The 7,675-nt window shown below is 46.0% G+C and overlaps 1 pseudogene; it reads right to left on the reverse strand.

Moving 5' to 3' along the window:
* Positions 1-578: 578 nt before the first annotated feature.
* LOC114488875 lies at positions 579-1,702 on the reverse strand (annotated as a pseudogene).
* Positions 1,703-7,675: the final 5,973 nt, after the last annotated feature.

The following is a 7,675-nucleotide window of genomic DNA, read 5'->3' on the forward strand; positions in this document are numbered from 1 at the left end:
TTTTTACATTCCACATGTAAGTGAAATCATATGGCATTTGTCTTTCTCTGCTTGACTCACTTCACCCAGCACAATACCCTCCAGGTCCATCCATGTTGTTGCAAATGATTTCACTGTTTCTCATGGCGAGTAACATTCTATTGAATGTATGTACCATATCTTCTTTATTTAATTGTCTATCAGTGGGCTCTTAGGTTGCTTCCACACCTTGGCTATTGTACATAAAATGATCTTCTTTGTCACTTGTTATAGCCTTTTAAAAAATATACATAATTTTATTACAAAAGTTTTTTAAAAAAAGAAATGCAATATTCTAAAAGACCCAAAATTTACTATTGATACTAATTCCTATAAGTTTGCTGTGCTACCATACACAAGTAAGGAATTTTAAAAACCATTAAATATTTGGAAACATTTAACATCCAAAGCTTTAAAATGTAAGTGTTGTAGCTCCTTGAAAAGCTACAACATGCATTTTGAATAAAGTATTTTCTCTATAAAAAATCTTATCAGCTATACAAAAATCTGTAGCTTTTATACTGAAGGTAATTAATGTTGAGCTGCACTTAAATTCAGTCTTAGCAAAACAATTGTGTTAGCACACATAAATATTCCATATACATCATTACAGGACAGCCTTTTTCTTCATCTTCATGCTCTTCCTCATCATCATCTTTCTCTTCCTCCTCATTCTTTGGCTCATTCTTCTTTGAGCCTACTGGCCTGCCTGGGCCCATCTTCCCTACTTCACATTTGCCCTTGGCACAGTATGTGGAGATACCCTCTTCATACTTCTTCTTTAGCTCATCTGCTTCTTGTTCATATGGCTGCTTATCTTTAGCTGACTGTCCAGACCACATTTTACCCAATTTTATTTTGCAATATCCGCAACGGATAAACCAGGATGTTCATTTTTGATCTTTGGGTGATGTTCAGAGCAAAACGCGAAGAAGGCAAATGAAGGCCTTTGAGGAGCATTGGGATTTTTTTTCTTTCTTTTCTTATCACCTTTGGGGGGAACATAATTTTTCATCTCCCTATTATAGCCAGCTTTGTCACTCTTTGCTGTATCTTTGAACTTTGCAGACATAGTCTTCCATCTCTCTGAACATTTCTTGGAGAATTCAGAAAAATTGACGGAAGAATTGGTGTTTCTTCTTGTGCTTTTTCTGGCAGGTTTGCATGAAGAAGGCACATAAGAGTCCCAGCTGGTGTGGTTCAGTGGATTGAGCGCCAGCCTGTGAACCAAAGAGCTGCCAGTTTGATTTCCAGTTAGGGCACATGCCTGGGTTTCAGGCTTGCTCCTCAGTTGGGGGTGTGCAAGAGGCAACTACATATTGATGTTTCTTTCCCTCTCTTTCTCCCTCTCTTCCCTTCTCTCTAAAAATAAATAAAATTTAAAAATGTTTTTAAAAAGGGAAAAAAACAAGAAAATAACCTACAACTGAACTACTTACATCTAAGGTACAAAAATGTTTATATAAAAAAAAGAAGGTATACGAGGACATCTTGCCTCTCGGCTTGTTGGGGTCTCCTTTACCCTTGATGACAGGTGGCATCTACCTGGTGGTAGGTTCTCCTCAGCCACCCTGTGGTCAGGTACAACCGAGAGGCTTCCCTCACTGGGCTCTGGCATTAGCTCTCTTGAGATAGTCTTTGTTTTACAGCCTATTTTTTTCTGGTATAACTATTGCTACTCCAGCTTTTAAAAAATTCCATTTGCATGAAGTACCTTTCCCATTGCTTTACTTTCAGTCTCTGTGTGTCTTTTGGTCTGAAGTGGGTCTCTTGTAGGTATCATATGTATGGGTCTTGTTTTCTTCACCATTCAGCCAACCCATGTCTTTTTTATATTTCATTTTTCAATTATAGTTTATATTATATTAATATTACAATTCAATATTATTTTGTAACTACCCTATGTCTTTGATTGGAGCATTTAATCCATTCACATATAAAGTAACTATTGATATATAGTTATTGCCTTTTTACTATTTGTATTGTTTTAATCTTTATTCTTCTTAAAGACGTCCCTTTACAATTCTTGTAAAACTGGTTTGGTGGTGATGAACTCCTTTAGCTTTTTCTGAACTAGGATTTTTCTTCTGACTTCTATCTCCTGTACTGTACTCTGGCCATATGGTGTCAGTGGTGTCGTCTTCAGGTAATAGACTGTCATGGATGAGAATATTCATATGCCAAAAGAACATGACCACTGGTTGGCAGGGCAGGGGACATGTGGGCAGACTCTGAGAGGAGCACTCTCCCCCTGTGCTTGTCTTTATAGCCTTCCAGAGATTTTCAGTCAGTCAGCAACCAGCAGTGGCATATGAGCAAAACTCCACCCCACACCCATCGCTTCTCTTCGGCCATGTGTCCCATCATACTGATTTCATCCACCTAGTCCATGTCATTGGCTCCCTTGTTGCCTGTTGCCTTGCTTCTGGACGTTGTGATACCAAGATCCTGGCCCCAAATATGGTCACCCTTTGAATCCATCAAATGACCTGGACACTTGCTGCCCCTCCCTCCCACAAGAACATAAGTAAATAAATAAGAAGACAGTAACTACCAGTCTACCTTCTATGTTGTTAGGGTGCGCACCCTCCTCCACCACCCCAGCTCCAAACTAGGAGGTGAGTCCTCGCTGGTGATCCCATTTCTGTTGTGTTTAATACCGTCCTGACCAACGGGTCTTGATGGCAAGTTTGCTGGAGGACTTCTAGAGAAGACTTCTTTGATTTAAAAAAATTGCACATTCAAATCAAAACCACAGTTGAGATATCACTTCACATCCACTAGGATGGCTAGAATCAAAAAGCCAGATCACAACAAATGTGGTCAAGATTGGGAGAATTCAGAATCCTCCTTCACTGTTGGTGGGAATGTAAAACAAGGTACAGCCACTTGAAAAAGAGTTTAGTAGCTCCTGAAATGGTTAAACATAGTTATCATATCACCCATATCCTATATGGATAGATATATTCCATAATATCTATCTCAAGGGAAATGAAAATATGTCCACATGAAACTTATACAAAAATGTTTATAGCAGCATTGCTCACAGCCAAAAAGTGGAAACAACTCAAATGTTCCAGAAATGAATGGATGCCAAAATACCATTCCCCCACACAATGCAATAGCATTCAGTCCCCTCTTCTATTCTTCTGTGTCTCTCACTTCAGCGTCTTTACTCGCATTGCTTTCTTTGCCCCCTATGTTCATATTAATAAGTGTGGAGGTTAAGACCAGCTTTGGCGTCGGCTAGGGCCGGTTTCAAATCCTTGTTTCCACTTGCTCATGGTGAAAGGCACTTAATCTCTCTGAACCCTAATTTACCTACAAAATGAGGATAACAATAATACCTCAGGGCTGTTGTGAGGACGAAATAATGATTTTTAAAAAAGCAAACGTAAGTGGTTTCTTTCATTATCCATTTTGCTTCAACTGCCGGGACCAGAGAAGCCCTCCTGAACTCCGTTTCTGCAGGGCCCCGTGTCAGACTTCGCACTTCGCGCTGCTCGGACCGCTGTGCGGACTTCTGAGTGTTTCTTTGCCCTGTGTGGGGGCCCTCCCCCGGTCTGGAATCCATTCGGATCCATTAGCCCCCTCGAGAACACTTCGGATGGGCCCACTGTGGTGGTGGGGGGGTGCCCGGGGTCAAGGGCAGAATTGGAAGCGTGTGTGGGGGGGGGCGACAAAGCGGGGGCATTGAATTTAACAGCTGCGGGGGGTGGGGGGGGGGCGTCCTTCAGACGGAGACCAGCGCGCGGCTCCCGCTGGGACGCCCCGGGCAGAGGCCAGGCCGGAGGAGAGGTCCTGGCAGTTGCCTCCGCCCGGGGGTCCCCAGAGGGCAGGGCCGGCACCACGGAGCTTGGCAACTACTCGCCTTAGCCCACTGAGGGCGCGAGCCTGCGGCTCCAACTCCCGCCAGAGCAGCGGCTCCGACTGCGGGAGCGCAGAACAGGGGGCCTTACGATAAACGGACCGCGCCCAGGGCCGGTGGACATGCGGCTGTGGGCCAGGGAGCGAGTGCCAACTACCACAGACAGGGGCGCCGGGCGGGCGCGGGCGGGCATGGGCCGGGGCGGGTGGCAGGGAAGGACAGAAGGCCAAGTGCTGGCCTCGTGGCGTGGGTGGGGGTGGAAACGCTGGTCTTTCTCGCTGAGTCAGAGAGGCCCCGGGTGGCTCCGGGGCCCTCACATTTCTGCGCTCCCACTGTGTGCGCCGCAGCACCACGTGGGCTCCGAGGACACCGCTATTAACGAACATGGCACAAAATGGCTGCCCCACGTGGTGGCTCGCCCCAAGGCATGGCCCTACCTTCAAACTCCAACTCCGGGTCAAAGCTGCTGGGCGCTTGTTCGCAGGGGCGGGCAGCGGTCCCAAGGTTCGGTCTCCTGTTGGGACCGTTGGAGCGTTTGAAAGACTGCGGGGGTGGGGGCAGGAGTGCTGGAGAAGGGGGCAGGGGGCAGGGCGCCCCCCCCCCCCCCCGGCCCCCCAGCATCATCCAAAGGAACCTTTTCCTTCCCAAAATGCACAGGGATCGTATCTCTCAAAGCCAAGATGTGGCTCCAGACTCTGGGGTCCATCCCAGGGGCATGGGGTGAGAGCGCTTCTCCATCATTTTTTCTGACTGGTGCTGAATTTCATTCTCACCTCAACTCTGGGTCCGCAGTAAACCCTGCAGGTACCTCCGCCTACGTCTGACCCTGGCTGCTTCCTTTTTCTGGCAGCCCAAACGGACCCATGTTTACCCTTCAATTAGCAAAGGATGCAACAGAGCATTAACACGAGGGAGAGAGAAAGAGCTTAAGGTATCTCCGTTAACTGGCCCACATCAAGTGACCATCCATGACCTTCTGGTTCCCACCCGCAACTTAGGAACTCTGCTCTGGAAGGAGTTTTACAGTGTTAATGTTACAGGGTGCAGCCAAGAGGGGAGATCCCAAATAGGCATTTGAAATGAGGTACAGAACTTAAGGTGTCTAGGAGATTTTGGGATGTCTCCACCCCCCCCCCCCCCCACCGGCCCAGGGTGTGGGTTGGGGGAAGGGACAAATGGAGCAGGGCCATTGAGAGCTGTTTAGCATAGCAACAGCCTTGCAGCTAAGCTCTGATGTGGTCGTTTGGCACATCTAGAACCTTTGACTGGTTACATAGATATGTTAAGTAGCTGTGATCAGCTCTAAGCCAGGGGAATGGAAGTAACTTCCCCACCCAGATGTAACTGGGGGGGGGTCCCCTGAATTACAGCGCCTGCGTGGGAGCTCAGAGAGGATTAGCTCCAGGACATGGGGCCACACCTGCCCAGACTCCTGATGGCAGCCCAGTGAAGCTGGAAGGATACGAGTTCTGGCATGTGAAGCCGAGTGTGGGAGGAGTCAGAAATGAGGCTGCAGAGGAAGATTGGCCGCAGGGATTAAAAACCCAGACTTGGCGGCCATTGAGGAGAAGAACCATGCTGCTTGAGGAGGAGAACCATGCTGCTTTAGGAAGGAGAGCCATGCACAGCCCTGAGAGAAGGAGAAGCATGCGGACTTGACGGAGTGGAGACTCCTGCAGCCCTGAGAGAGAGGATCACGGCCATTGGAGAGAGAGCCACACAGCTTTAGCAGAGTGAAGACTCCCGCAGCTCTGAGAAAGGGAGAACCACGTGGCCTTGACAGAGTGGGGACCCCCCCCCCCCACAGCTTTAGAAGGGGGAACCACCACCTGGTTTTAGCAGAGATCCGGGTGACTCAGCGGAGGGTGCTAAGAACCCAGGGAGGTCTCCCAGTCGAGAGGCAGTACTAACTGGGAAGAACCAGAGGACTGCCTGAGCCATGGACTTCTATTTCCTTTTCTGAGATATGGTACTCTGGACTGGGCAAAGGGGGAAGGAAGGAAGGACTGTGTCTGTTTGTGGGTGTTTTAAGGGACTTTGGGATTTTGGTGAAGACATTAGGTCACTACTTTAAGTTTGTATAGCATTAAATAAACATTTCCTTTCCTTTTCACGAATCTCTGGCATTGAGAGATGTCTTTCCTCTGGCGGCGGACATAACGGACCCAGGGCCTTCTTTTAATAATAGTATATCATCCCAGGCCCCCCTTGTTGTGTTCTGTAACATTAATAGTTTTGATTGTGGTTCCCTGATGAAAAGATGTCTGGGGTGAAGATTGACGTTTTACAGGAGATCGCGAGCATTCGGGGTGTTACGGCCATAGATGAAGACTGACATGTTAGAAGGAACAGGGAAGGATGTCCTCCTTAGCAGAAGCTGCAATTGTCCTTGCCATATTGTGCGTCGCACCCAAAGGACCAGATGGCCACCAACCAAAGCAGAGTAGGTGATCACTGGCAAGGCTGTATGGAGCGCCTTTGGTGAATGGGCTTTTACCCATTTTTTAAAGTATATTTTATTGATTATTAAAATCGATAATTATGCTATTACAGTTGTCCCATTTTTTCTCCCTTTATCCACCTCTGCCCTGCACTCCCACTCCCTCCCTCCAGCATTCACTCCCCTTAGTTCATGTCCATGGGCCGTACATATAAGTTCTTTAGCTTCTCCATTTCCTATACAATTCTTAACCTCCCCCTGTCTATTTTGTACCTACCATTTATGTTTCCTATTCCCTGTACCTTCCCCCGCATTCTATCCTTACCCCCACCACTCCCTGATGATAACCCTCCTTATGATCTCCACTTCTGTGATTCTGTTCCTGTTCTAGTTGTTTGCTTAGTTTGTTTTTGTTTTGTTTTTAGGTTCAGTTGTTGATAGTTGTGAGTTTGTTGTTATTTTACTGTTCATAATTGTGTTCTTTTTCTTAGATAAGTCCCTTTAACATTTCATATACTAAGGGCTTGGTGATGATGAACTCCTTTAACTTGACCTTATCTGGGAAACACTTTATCTGCCCTTCCATTCTAAATTATAGCTTTGCTGGATAGACTCTATCCCATAGAGGAATCTTGGATGCAGGTCCTTGCCTTTCATGACTTTGAATACTCCTTTCCAGACTCTTCTTGCCTGCAAGATTTCTTTTGAGAAATCAGCTGATAGTCTTATGGGAACTCCTTTGTAGGAAACTCTCTTTTCTCTTGCTGCTGTTAAGATTCTCTCCTTATCTCTAATCTTGGGTAATGTAATTATGATGTGCCTTAGTGTGTGCTTCTTTGTGTCCAACTACTTTGAGACTCTCTGAGCTTCCTGGAAGTCTATTTCCTTTGCCAGATTGGGGAAATTTTCCCTCATTATGTTTTCAAGTAAGTTTTCAATTTCTTGCTCTCCCTCTGCTCCTTCTGGCACCACTAATGATTCAGATGTTGGAACATTTAAAGTTGTCCTGGAGCTTCCTAAGCCTCCTCATTTGTTTGAATTCTTTTCTCTTCATCCTGTTCTGGTCGAATGTTTATTTCTTCCTTTTGCTCCAAATCATTGAGTTGAGTCCCAGTTTCCTTCCCATCCCTGTTGGTTTCCTGTATATTTTCCTTTATTTCACTTTGCATAGCTTTCACTTTTTCTTCTATTTTTCTACCATACTCGACCAAATTTGTGAGCATCCTGATTACCAGTGTTTTGAACTCTGCATCTGAGTTTGTCTATCTCCTTGTTGCTTAGTTCTATTTTTGGAGCTTTAATGTATTCTTTCATTTGGGCCTTTTTTTTCTTTGTCTTGGTGCAACTGT

Source organism: Phyllostomus discolor, chromosome 2 (assembly GCF_004126475.2).
Source record: "Phyllostomus discolor isolate MPI-MPIP mPhyDis1 chromosome 2, mPhyDis1.pri.v3, whole genome shotgun sequence".
In the NCBI taxonomy this organism is placed as follows: Eukaryota; Metazoa; Chordata; class Mammalia; order Chiroptera; family Phyllostomidae; genus Phyllostomus; species Phyllostomus discolor.